Source organism: Brassica oleracea, unplaced genomic scaffold, assembly GCF_000695525.1.
Source record: "Brassica oleracea var. oleracea cultivar TO1000 unplaced genomic scaffold, BOL UnpScaffold01030, whole genome shotgun sequence".
NCBI lineage: Eukaryota > Viridiplantae > Streptophyta > Magnoliopsida > Brassicales > Brassicaceae > Brassica > Brassica oleracea.
Window position 1 is genome coordinate 5,809 of NW_013617604.1, and position 11,596 is coordinate 17,404.

At 38.2% G+C, this 11,596-nt stretch overlaps 1 long non-coding RNA gene across 2 annotated transcripts; it reads left to right on the top strand.

Moving 5' to 3' along the window:
• The first annotated feature begins 306 nt into the window (after window positions 1-306).
• LOC106320710 lies at window positions 307-8,532 on the top strand. Of its 2 annotated transcripts, XR_001265901.1 has the most exons (4): window positions 307-445; window positions 6,667-7,283; window positions 7,347-7,771; window positions 8,145-8,532. It is a non-coding gene; the product is annotated as an uncharacterized LOC106320710 (long non-coding RNA). The 2 variants fall into 2 exon arrangements; XR_001265900.1 differs by having other exon boundaries at window positions 7,347-8,532.
• Window positions 8,533-11,596: the final 3,064 nt, after the last annotated feature.

An 11,596-nucleotide genomic window follows, 5' to 3' on the forward strand; every position in this document is an offset into this window, starting at 1 on the left:
TAAATAAAAACTTTATAATCATTTTCACAAAAACAACATGACATAACTACTGAAATTGATGATATGACTTATACTTAAATATGATATGGACAATTAGCTAAATAGAAATATCCTTTCAAATTAACAAAAAGTTTGTAACATTTTTAATAGATTTTTTTCTTCGCAAATTATTACGCGCTTTCAAAATGCGGATCAAAATCTAATTTTATATTATATTTTAAATTTTAATTTACTTTCTTGGGAGGATCGTGTTCCCTTCTATATATACATATATATATTGTCGAAGGTTTCCATGGAAGGGAAGTCTTGAATCTCAATGTTAAAATAAGAGAAGAAATGAGAAACACGACTTTTTCTTCAAAATTGGTTCACGTATTCACTGTGTTTCTTCTTTGCCATACCGAGTCTGTTCTTCCTTCGCACCATGAACCACTCTCAATCACTGGTTAGTTGTTTTACAGTATATTCCTTTTAAAACAAAATTTATAAGCTTGGCGATTGCGTTTTGATGGAAAAGTTCATTAATAGTCTTATCCCATGTATTACTAAAACACACAAAAATCGCATAATGGTTGAGTCATGTTGGTTAAATTGATTTACATACTCATCCTGTTTCAGTTTAGTTGAATTTAAGGTTTTTACACTCTTATTAAGATACATTTTTATTTATTTTGTCCCTTTCTATTAAAAAATTGCATTAATTAAAGTTAATCTAATAAATAATAAATCACATTATAGAATATAAATGACTAAAAACACGAAATATCATTAAAATTTTACATAAAATTTAAAAAATATCACTTAAATTAAAACAAAAACAGAATCCTAAATTATTAATTAAAGTCAAATTTGTTATAGATTAATTGTTATTTTACTAGTGTTTGAACATTTTATTCATTAATATATGAAAAATTTATAAAAACTAAAACTAGTAAAATTTGAAAAGAAAAGTAAATTTAGGACAGAAACATCTATAGACACGTGAAAAACAAAATCTTCAAAAAAATCAAATGCCATTTTGGAGAAATAATTTTTGAAAAATCGAGTGGTCTTTTAAAAATTATTCAAGAGTTTATCGAAACTAAGATGTAAGCAGATAAAATCAAAGCGAAGATCAAGAGAAAAGAGAGTAAATGATTTTTTATTCATGACATTTTACAAGAATGTTTTTTGAAGAGGCTTTCATAACCTTTTACAAGAATTCAGATAAAATTTATGAAGGAAAAATTGTGTTATGTGTGCGGATAAAGAATATTATTTCTTTTTTTTTTTGCTGAAATTTTAAATTGATTATCAACAAAGAAAAAAAATTACAGGCCACTAAGATTTATGCTTTCAATCATGAACACCATCAATAAAAGAAACTGGAAATAACTGGGTCCTTGGACTAGGTGGTTCGAAGGAACCAGCGCTGCATCATATCAGTGTAGAAAGATGGCCGTCGGTGTCGTAGTGATGATATCCTGTTCTTGATGGTCTTATCAATTACACGAACTAGATGATTTGCACTCTGGGGTTGCCCTTGATGCCTTCTGCTGTTCCTCTCCCTCCATAGGCTATAGATGGTAGTCTGGAAAACAAGTTTCAGGAGACAGGTATCTATCTCCTTACGTCGAGTTGAAAGAAGGGATGCTATGGTGATAGACCAGTCAGGGTTCACCCTAGACCCCAAAAGGTAACCGACCAGATCAATCCAAACAGTAAAAGAGTAGGGACACGCGAAGAACAGATGGTCTCTGGTCTCGTCCGGTTCCCCACACAGAAGACACGCCTGGTAGCAACCCCACGCTCTGCTCCTAGCTCCCGCAGATAATCTATCCTTGAGTGCTAGCCAAGTAATAAAAGAGAACCTAGGGATGGCCTGTGGAAACCATACAATCTTGCTCCAAGGAACAGTAGGGTGCGTGACCCTAATCTGCTGCCATGTTTGCAAACTAGAGAAACATGATTTATAATCATCTACCCCATGGCGCCATACATAACGATCATCGCCTGCAGAATCCACCGGGGCCGGAACTGACGTGATGGTAGCTATCATCGCCCGTAGGTGACAGCCACGACATCGACGAAAGTTCCATTGTCTAGCAGACGCCGCGCTTGAGACCGTTGCATAACGAGGGATACCAAGAACTCTTGTACCTGAGTCACCAGTAATATCAATTAAACGTCCCACAGTGGACCAATTATCAAACCAAAACAGGGTGGAATTTCCATTTCCAATCTCAGACCGAATGAACATAGCTGCCTGGTCGCGGAGCTTCAGCAGCTTGCGCCAGATCCAGGAGCCTGCATACTTGCCGCTTACGTCCCAGAAACTATGCGATCGCAGTAAGTAAACTTTCGTCCATGCTACCCATAACGATCCCGAATCTGTTAGGAGTCTCCATATCAAGCTTAAAGCAAATAACCGTGACGTATCCCGCAAGCGTCGAATGCCTAAACCACCCTCTTCTTTAGGCTTACAAACGTCCTCCCAAGCAACTTTTGTCTTCGTATGCGTATTCGGTGAGCCTGACCAAAGAAACGCACCACACAACCCTTCTATTGTATCCAAGCAACGCTGCGGGAGACGAAATACTGAGCACCGGAAATTCATGATACTACCAATGACTGTTTTCACAAGTTGAAGCCGGCCAGCATAGGAAAGAGAGCGGCTGGACCAGGATAGGAGACGCGTACGGATTTGATCGATCAGAGGCTCGTAGTCAGCTCGAGTCATTGTTTTTGTAGTGAGAGGGAGTCCTAGGTATCTCACTGGAAGCGACTCCGTAGGGATGCCAAGACTCTGAACTTCATCTTTGAACTGTTGACTGATTCGGCCAGCCATAAAGATAGATGATTTTGCAGGGTTTATCACCAGGCTGGAGATGTTTCCAAACTCGGAGAGAACCTCAAAAACCCCCTTTAGTGATGAAGCCTCACCATCAGTGAAGATCATTAAATCATCCGCAAATCTTAAATGCGTTAAGTTGACCTCACTACAAGAAGGGTGGGACCCGATATTTCCTGATTGAGCAGCCTTGTTCAGCATACGTGAAAGCACATTGATCACTATGACAAAGAGATAGGGGGAGAGAGCACACCCTTGTCTCAGTCCTCGCTCACTACCAAAAAAACCCTCCAGCTCACCATTCACAGATACAGAGAATGCAGCAGTGGATAAGCAAGTATGGATCCAATGAATGAACATGTCCGGGATGCCCATTGCATGAAGCGCATCAGTGATGAAGGACCAACGTACAGAGTCAAAAGCTTTCGATATGTCTAGTTTTAGAACACTCCTAGCCTTGATCGAAGGCTTGTGGTAGTCTTTCACGAGTTCGGTGGCTAATAAGACATTCTCTAGTAGTAGTCGACCTTTCACGAAAGCACATTGGTTCGGTTCAATCAGTTCAGGCAGGAGAACCTTTAGTCTATTTTCGAGGACTTTAGAGATTACTTTATACAGGATGTTGCAACAGCTGATGGGACGATAGTCTCGGATCTCTTTCGCGTTCTCATGTTTCGGTATGAGCGTGAGGATGGTCGCATTTACGCCCCGAGGCAGAAAGCCGTACATAAAGAAAGACTGAACTGCGACGACAAAATCTTGCTTGATGATGGACCATGAAGCACGATAAAACTCAGCCGGGAAACCATCTGGGCCCGGAGCCTTGCTGGAAGGCATCGAGAACAACACATTCCGAATTTCAGCCTCAGAGATAGGGTGTATGAGTAACTGAGCAGTTTGAGCAGGGCATCGGTAGTCTAAGAGCTCCGATAGGTCTGGACCAGGTATGTTTGATATGGGTATGGTGCTCTGCTTCAAAAGTCCTCAAAGTGATTAACAGCGATCATTTTGATCGTTTGCGGATCTGTGATCGTTACTCCCGATGGCAGGATCAGCTGTCTGATCGAGTTAAAAGAGGCTCTACTTTGAACAATCCTGAAGAAAAACAAGGTGTTCTGGTCTCCGCTTTGTAGCCAGGTAATACGAGATTTTTGGCGCAGAAAACTCTCCTCGATCGCAGCCCAATGATTCCAAGTGGTAGTAGCTTCAGCAACTTCCTCAAAGGCATACACACACGGGTTCTGAAGCGCAGCCTGCTGCTTTCCGCACAGAGCATCAAACGCCTCACGTGTACGCTGGGGAATATTTCCAAACTTATTCCTATTGAGCCCGCGCAGAACTGGCTTCAAAAGCTTCAGCTTACGATGAAACCGGTACAATGCTGATGTAGAATGGAAAAGAGGTTCAGTGGACTCCCAGACCGTAGAGACTGAATCTATGAAGTCCGGATGATCAGCCAGGAAGTTAAAGAACTTAAAGGGTCGTTTGTTACCAGGTGGTGGAGTTTCCAGACGGATCCAGCAGCGGACATGATCTGATACTCCTGATGCCTCAAAACTTGTGTAAGATTGAGGAAATTTGTCCAGCCAGTTCTCATTCACAAAGACACGATCCAATTTTTTAGCAATGGGGTTTACCGGTTGCTTATTGGTCCAAGTAAAAGTAGGTCTAATCGAAGCGAGATCAGTGAGATTGCAGGTTGTTACCGCAGTCTGAAAATCTTGCATTCCCCTCTGGGATGCGTTTGAGAAGGTGCCTAAAGAGTGTTCTGAAGACGCCAGAGTTTCGTTAAAGTCACCCATTACAATCCAGGGAGCACCTGTGGCAGCATAGTGAGTTCTGATGTTTCCCAACTCCACCCAGAGCCGCCTCCTCTCCGCAGCAAAGTTGGATGCGTACACACATGAACATATAAATTGTTCTCCTGTATCTGAGGAAACCCAAACCGTGATGCATTGAGCACTCTTATACAGGAGCGTAACAGACACATTTCTGTCCCAGCAAACCCAGATCTTGCCGAGACGATGGTGATCATAATTATTGAGAAAATTCCAGTTAGGAAGAGCAGAGTTTAGAATAGAGATACTATTGCCTTCTTGAACACGAGTTTCAACTAGGCAACCAAAAGAGGAACGAGCAGATTGAATCCAAGAACGAAGAGCCGTATGTTTGCGCATTTTATTGAAGCCCCGGGTATTCCACGCAAAAATAGATATCATCGCATCAATGCCTCCGTGAGGAGGCATGATTGTTTTGTTTGTTCTTGGTAACTTTATTCTGAACCTTTTTTGCCCCAACATTTACGCTAGGGACATTCCGCTGAGCTTTCTTATTCTTCCCTGATTTCTGCTTTCCTAACTGTTGTTTCTGGTCAAGCGCAGCCTGAGACTCCCCGGAGGTTTCGTCATCAGACTCCCCGGAAGTTTCGTCAACCTCCCCCTCTTCCAGCTCATCACTTAGCAACTGGTACATAGATGGCGAACTGGTAGGGAGCTCTGCTTCAGATTTTTTACTGGTCTTCCCAATCTTCCTACGAGCTGAAGGCGAGTTGTTTTGAGGAATCGTTAACCAAGCCTCATTTTCATGAACAGCTTCCTCTACCGGCGAACCCTGAGATTGATGAGCATTCTTTTCCACGTTTACATGTAAACCCTACCAGTTCTAATATTATTTCCTCATGTTCTAATATTGTTTTTCTGATTTTGTAGCAAAGTCATGTCTATTATCTTCTTTTAAGTTGCATTATTTGATTTTTTTTGTTTTTGCATTATTTGATTTTGTAGCAAAGTTAATTTATTTATTATTCTGATCATATTGTCAGTCCTATTTTACTGTTGATATGATTGCGTAAGGGCATCTTTAATCTAATTTTATTTTTTATTTTTAAATAGTGAAAAAATGAAATAATGAAAAAACAAATTTATTCTATTAATAAAATAATGACTTTTACTTTTTTATTACTCTGAATTATGATTTTTCTAAATTAAGAAACTGGGATTTATATCTCATAGTTCCATATTATTTTTGTTAAAAAAGTATGGATGTTTATTTAATATTATATATAATAAGATGTTTTAAAATCATATAATATTTAACTTATATATCTATACTATTATTTGCAAAATATTTTTTTTTTGTTTCTGAAGACTCATTTTAAAAATTAGAATTGTTTATATCATTATTAAATTAATAATTAATCTCATTTATCAATTATTTATCTTTCTGTTTTTATTGATTTTGGATAACAGTAAAATAAATAATATTTTTGGATAATGGTATTATAGAATTAATTTTTTTATTAAATTAATATTTATTAAAAAAATTAACTTTTTAGAATATTATTATTATAAAACAATATTTTATATTATATACATGTATTAAATTGCAGAAATTATATTATATATTTTTGTACAAATAATATTAAAATTAACATCACTAATGTATAATGTTCTAGTGACCAAAACACATGATACAGAGTCCACATAATCACTTCTAAATTTTAAAACTCATACAAATTTTACACATCATGATGTTTCTTTTTAACGTGTTCGATAAGTGTTATTTCATTTCGAGAATATTTGATTTGATTAAATAATCACGACTCATTACATGATCATTATATGAACAAAGCTCTAGCAGAAGTTGTGAAATTTTTTATTAGTTTTATATGTTATAGTTGAAAATAATAAAGTTTGAGTTGTGATGGATTTTTAATTGATAATATATATAATAATAAATAGTTATAAGATGATTATGTTTGCATATACTGAAAAAAACACCTAATATTAAACTAAAACACAGCATAACATTTTAATTTAATTTCCTTAATGAAATAGGATTGAGAAGGGAGCTGACACGAGTACGGCGATCAAAGAGTCCACCAGCTCTTCACTACTCACCGCCGCCAAGGCCACAATCACCACCGCCACCAAAAATGCTGCATATTCCACCACCGCCGTTGTCAGTGCCGCACAAGACATCACTTAAGCATCCAGTATCTCATATGCCTCAAACCGGGCAAAAAAACAAACCGAAAGTATATGGTTGATGCTCGATATGCTTTATTTCATTTTTTTGCAATTGTTGTTATTTGTTTCAGTTAATAACGAAGGGCTTGGTCTTCCTTTCGTTGAGGAACCACCTTCTTCACTTCTCTACTTTTTCGGTTTGTAAGAGATGAGCTCCATGATTTGGTTTTCTTGCTGTATTTAATAACTGCAAAAGTCAAAATAGACAATTCCAATTGCCGAAACAATTGTGTCGGTTTGATAGATCTCAAAATCCACTCAGAAAATAGAGTATGTGATAACGTATATGAGAAATTACGAAGGGAAGTATATTGACTAGTGATTAAGTATAAAAAGTGTATGTTTTATTTTCAACGCAAGAAGATACTACTGTGGAGAGTCAAAGTATTGTGTGTGAATCAGAACAGCCAAACGATCTCTGGCAGGTATCATGTGCCTTTATGATCGTCTTCAATGCCTTGATCTCTTTTACGTTTTGGTTTCATCAGGTCAGCTCCACATGGATTGCATCTGGTCGAGATGGGCCTTCAACCTACAAGGGTCTATTGTCTTCTCTTGGGCTCTAATGACATTGGACCGGACTATTCGACCAGGTCTAGAGTGTGGTGAAACATGCTCCAACAATAGCTCTTGGAGTCCAGCGTGTCCCATGTCGTCAGAAGGGTATTGATATCGACTTGGGTAGTGTATTTTAGACAGACAATATTTGAATTTCAAATTCGTTTCGAGATTCCAGTTTGGCGAATTAATTACAAGTTTTGATTCATTAGAAAGCGAATCGATAACGGCGAATCGATAACGGCGTGGCAATCATTTCCTTTTGTGGTTTCCGATTTTTAGAATATAAACTGCTTGTCTTCCTTCTTCGTCCCTCACACTTGTTATTAGAAGAAACCGAAAGCTCTGTTTCTCCGTTGCTCTCTCTCTCTCTCTCTTTTGTCTTTCTACTTGCTTGACACTGCTTCATTAGATTTTATCGATATTTGGCATGATTCTCTTTCGTCTTTTATCCTCGAGTTTTTTAATTGTCGTTTTTGAGTTCCTCTTTTCAATACTGTGGTTGATCGTTGGAATCGCTGCTTTTTTTAATGTATACCGCCTCAAGATTCCGGTTTTTTAGCACGAGCGACTGTTTTTGGTGTTTGATTTTGTTGCTGATCAGATGTCTCCTTTTTAGTTTGATCTAGTGAAGTTCTCGCCTTTCATATTATATTTTCGGGGAATTTCTATCTCTTTCCTTGTGTCTCCTTTTTTGACTTTTATCTTACAATTGTTTTGTGTGGTAGTTGTTTATTTTATATAGTCTTGCTTCATCATTGTGCATCCAAATATTTTCATCCCCAATCTCGCTTAAGCATCTAAGGAGAGAGGCTACAATCAAAGAGATGGATGATTTCACCAAGACAGTATTGAAGATCCATAAAGAAGAGCCTTTCAATTACGGTTACTACCACTACAGGCTCTGAGTGTCTTTAAGAGAAAGCATAGACAGAAGATGACATCAAGCAAATGTTCCATCAACTTAGAGGCAATATGAAGAAGGTGATTATGCTGAAGAAGGAGTGAGAGAGAGAGAACTTTTATTAATCTAATTATGTTATAATTGTCTAGATATAGACTTACAAGAATAATAAACAAAAGAGAAGTAAGTCAACTGTACAGTTCTGTGTCAGATTCCCAACAACTATATTTTCAAATTTGTGAATCTGCAAATCTTCCCACGGTTAACACACGAACACTTCGTTTATGGTAACACACGTATGGTCGCTCTCCTTTTTGTTGAGTCTCCCAATGGTAAACCCCAAAACACTTCGTTTATGGTCACACTGATTATGGTCACACACTTGACCATAATTGTAGCATCCCCGATCCTGGATAGGATCGTCTGGATGGACCATGTAAAGACCCTCACGAACGGATAGGATATTGGTCGAGAAAAATTCCACTCGACCAGTTTGAAGTTGGTTCGACCACAATTAAAAATAAAATTCGACCCGGTGATTGATGTCTCGACGGGACTGTCTTGTGGTCGATAGACCTTCCCTTGATAGTTCTGACCGAGTATTAATTAAAATGGAAAATTTTTATTTAAGCTGGACGATTTTATCCGAAAGCAAGACGAGATTCGACGGACAGGAAACGTTTGGTCGAAAACTGCTGAAAAGACCGTTCAGCTGCCGAAAAGACCGTTCAGCTGCTTGGTCGGTCATGTGCGATGCACATGATTTTCACCTGCTTGCTTTCTGGACCAGTTATGTGACGTGCACCTTCCTACATGTCTGCTTGATTCATTAAAAATTCATTTGCAAGTCACCAGCTGCTTGATGTTTCTTCATGAGAAGGAAATGAGTATACTTCATGGGAGGGAAAGTGTGATTCAGCTCACCACTTGTGTCTTACTTCTGTCCTTTATTGCTGACTCTTCCTATGCTGTTATCCTCTCATTTATTAACCTCTGGTCTTCCTGGGCGAGCTCATTAAGCTCCAAAATCAGACTGAAAATACAGAGAGAAAGAGAGAAAGAAAGAGAGAAAAAAAATCTGTGAGGAAGAACCATGTAAAAAATTCAGAGAAAATAAGTGAGCTTGGATGACCCTTTCTCACCCTCTTCTGGCTTGAATCAGTGACTTTTGGTGTGATTAATATCTGAAGGTTTGGCTTCCTGAAGTTGAGAATCATCCATGTTCTTCAGCCTTTGATTTTTATCCAGTAAGCGTTTATCGGTTTTATGAGAAAAGTTTTGGTTAAGCTTCAGTCCATATAAGACAACCCAAACGACTTGTCCTTTTGATGATCTTGATCCAACCATAAACTCTGTTTTGAAAGGTTAAGTCGTGGTTAGCTTGAAGAGAGACTACTAGCCCAGTTTAGTCAGTTGAGTAAAACCGGTAAGCTTCAGCCTCTTGCGTCAGTCATGTTCTGATAAGAACCAGTTGATGATATCTTACGAAGCTGTCTGGATCAGTTGTCTAAGCTCTTGTAATAGTTCATTTTAGTTTAGTTTTGGATTTAATCAGTCTCATGGAACTATTAGCTAATCTGTTATGAGCTGATTGGATTTAATCTGAACTAAATTAATCTTGTTCTAAACTGAACTGATCTTGGTTTGATCTTAACTGAACAAAGCTGAGCTATCCTTGAACTGCAATGATAAAGATTGTCCTGAATTGATCCTGTCCTGAACCAAACCTATCTGAACCGAGCTTGAACTGATCTGATCTAATTTGTTTAGCTTGAACCGTTTGTGAACTGATTAGTCATGTCCTGAATCGACTTGTGTGAACTTAGTACGTTGCTCTGTTTTGATCAGCTAAAGTATGGAGCTTTGCTAGTTCAATCCAGTCTTCTCAATCACTTTTTTTTAATTCAGATGGTCAAGGAGAGTGGTCGGATCAGCCTGCCCCGTCCTTGTGATCATTTTGAATCTGAAGTGTAACGGAAGTGGAGAGTGATTAGGTTGAGCTCGAGTCTAGTCTTCCTTAGCCAATCTCATAAAATAAAAGGTGAGTCTAGATGGATGGTTGATCAATGCTGAATGTAGATGATTGATAGGCTTTGTCTCTTGATCAAATATTGAATTGGTGAGGTATTTACTTAGTGTAAGCACTTATTAAATATTTATGAATGATCATAGAGGTTTATTCCAAACCTTAGTACTTGTTCTCAAGTACTAATACATATGTATAGTATTAAATATATAAGTATAAATCATGTGAAGTCTTATTGTATACTCACTCTCCCGAAAATTCTTGCATTACCGTGAATTGGTCCTGCGATACGGAACAAGGTTACGAAGACACAATGATGGGGTCGCACCCTGGAGGCCGTGTAACTGCATGCAGCGTTAGATGTTCGATCTTGTAATATCTAATGGAGATGATGGTTATATTTATTTCCCCGCTAGGCTCGGTTAGCCTTGGTGGTTTTCCGGTTTTAGTCTATACATATATTATAAGTATGAGTGAATGGCGGGTGTCGTTGAGATGATGTTTAAGATAAGATTCACATCGGTGAAACTATAGGCCTTATATATGCATTCTTATTCGTTATGGAATATATTTCCACTGCATACAAATGGAGTTGATTGCTCGAGATATTACTAATATACGTTGGGGTGCGGGACTAGACTCACTGAGTAAACTAGTTACTCATGACTCATTTGGGATGCAGGTAACCAGTAGACGGGAGACCTTACTCTAGGACGGGAAGGAACAGCATGAGCCAGCGGTAGTTTTATTATCCTTGCAAAGGCGTTTTGATATTTCTTATGTATAAGATTTGTTGACCGAAAACCTCGAGGTTAATTTATAACAAATTTGGTAAGATTATTTTAAATGATATATGAAGATTGTTTTCAAAGTACGGGTTCCATATGATATTAGTCCTTGTCTGGACGAACTAACTATCGGGTATTGCTTTTTCGGGTTGAAAAGCCTAAAGTGATATCTGATAGGATCATTGGTGTTATTTGGTTGTTGGTCTAAGGCGATTGGAAGTATTCTGAGAACCTCAGATCGACCATCAAGGAACATCGACCGTGTCATTTCCGCTTATCTACGATCGGGGGTGTCACAAAGGTGGTATCAGAGCATGGTTATACGATGCTAGAATGGGACTTGTTTCAAATGTTTTTCGAGTCAAAATGAGTCGCAAGGATAACTAGGATATGCTGGCTGGTTCCTTCATTTTATAATAGATAGTCATGGGTAGTTACCTAACAGTGATCTTTCATAGAAGA